Source organism: Gossypium hirsutum, chromosome A01, assembly GCF_007990345.1.
Source record: "Gossypium hirsutum isolate 1008001.06 chromosome A01, Gossypium_hirsutum_v2.1, whole genome shotgun sequence".
NCBI classification, from domain to species: Eukaryota; Viridiplantae; Streptophyta; class Magnoliopsida; order Malvales; family Malvaceae; genus Gossypium; species Gossypium hirsutum.
In genome coordinates this window covers 26,986,611-26,988,814 of record NC_053424.1, presented here as the reverse complement: position 1 = coordinate 26,988,814, position 2,204 = coordinate 26,986,611, and positions in this window count along the sequence as shown.

Here is a 2,204-nt window from a genome sequence, read left to right as displayed (position 1 = left end):
GCTCAAGGGTCATCATGTTTATTTTTCATCTTTGTTTATGTTACTTGAGGACAAGTAATGACTTAAGTGCAAGGGAATTTGATCTGCCGAAATTTGGTGTAGCAGATTAAACTAGTTTTTGCACTTAAGGAGCCTGAATACAAGAATTCTCATTACATATTAGTTAAGTTTCTTTAGTTTTACTTACATTCAATAAAATGTGCAAATTGAGTCTTTTATTGACCCTAAGGGCCGAATGAGGCCTAAATGAGAGTTAACGTACTTTGTGAGTGTGTAGGAGACCATCATAAGGTGTTTTAGGATGGTACTGGATGCTATGTCACAACAGTAAAGGACTGATGTCGCAACATAGGTAACAGAATGAAAAAACTAAAGTTTACCTTTGATATCATGACACAGACTGTGGGTGTCGTGAAATACCCCTGAAGATGGCTACAAAGGAGCATACTGGTTTCTATGTCAAGACACAGATCTTGGTATGTCACAACATTGACTTTGGGATGAAAATTAGACACGAAGTAGGGGCATTTTGGTCTGCACAATCGAACTTAAAGCTCGGGGACGTTAACCAACCTAGGGTTAAGGACGACGATCACCTAAATGTTATAAATAGACTCTTTTGGGACATGTTAAAAAAACCTTTTTTATTAACATATTTTCTTCATTTATATTTAGTTTTGTTTTTTTTCTTAGGTTTCTATAGTTTAGTTTATCTGTTTGTTATTTTCTTTCAAGAGATCTAAATTGTAGAATCATTCAAATCTGTGGATTTAAGCTTAATATCAATACAATCAGGCTCTTTCATTTACTCTATCTTCTCGATTTAATTAGCATGCTTTCTCTTTACATAGATTGTATATTGTTTATGAACACCATGAGGAACTAATTCATCTATGGGGATTGGTGAATAGAGGTATGATCTGTTAACTATTTTGTAGGGTTACTCACTGGATCAACTATTTGGGAAAGGGAGAACGTGGAACAAACCCTAGGCCTGACAAACCTGGGAAGTCATTAAGGTAGGAATTAACCCAAAATTAGTATTGACCATCTGTGAACACCTTGACCCCAAACCAGTCTAGACTGTGAGGTCAGAAGATAAGTAGTTCTTGTTGACTCGTTATGTTAGAGGAAGATCGGAAGATCCTGCTAGGGTAGAGACTAGTTGATTGACGAGGAACCTGAAGCGATAATTGATGGAGATTACCAAAGCGATCTAATTACCTATAGTCAGATTGACTTATTATTTCTTTTTAATCTCTTGAATTTTATTGTTTTATGCTATTTTATTTTCATTATTATAAAAACCCCAAAAATCATTTATTTTATATCCTTCGTAGTATAACTAAATTTAAAAGTACTAATTAGATACTTTAGTGTTTAGGTTAGAATTGATCTAGCACTCGCTCCGTTGGGTATAATCCTCGGAGTACTCACCCACTTCGTTGTAAAACTATATTACAACTAGACTCGTATACTTGCAGATACCGCCTCATAATTCTATATTTTATTGCAGTATTCACACTTTGGACTTTTGTACATCTAGAAGCGGTCAGCAGTCTAGAATGGGGGTGGTTGTGGGGTAGTCCATGGTCGCAGCTCCAAGCCATTCCTGTTGGCATAATAAGTCATTATCAGCTGGAATAATTCCATGCCATTTGTAATATACTCAAGATGGGCTTGCATGATTGGGTTGTCACCTATCGGAACTATTGAAGTCACCTTCTTTTTGTGTACCCTTATGGAAATAGTTGTTGCTCCTCTACCAATTCTGGAAGCCCACAGTCTCGAGTGTATTCCCGGTTGGCTGCCACTCGTTCATTTTTCTCTTCCACTTGATTTGAGTGCTTGTTGCAGAAATGCTCAAAGATGACATCCTTCAAGATGTCTTTTGGTGGGTAGGTCAACTCTTCAACATCAATCTTAATACTTTTTCGTCTACACATTTTTGTAATTAAGTATGGATACGAAAGTCCTCAGGTATGCCCCTCAGCACATTGCCTCATGTTGTGGACGATCTAGTCTCCCACATTGATATTTTGGCAAAATAGAATACAACAAAAGAGCATGATCACAATAACTTTCATGATGTGCTGTGTAGGAAAAAATTTTGCTCATACAAAATACATCCACATTTTAGCCTCAAGAATCATTGTAGGTAGTTTAAATCTTATTGGTTCTTTAGTTACGGCCTTTCAAACCCA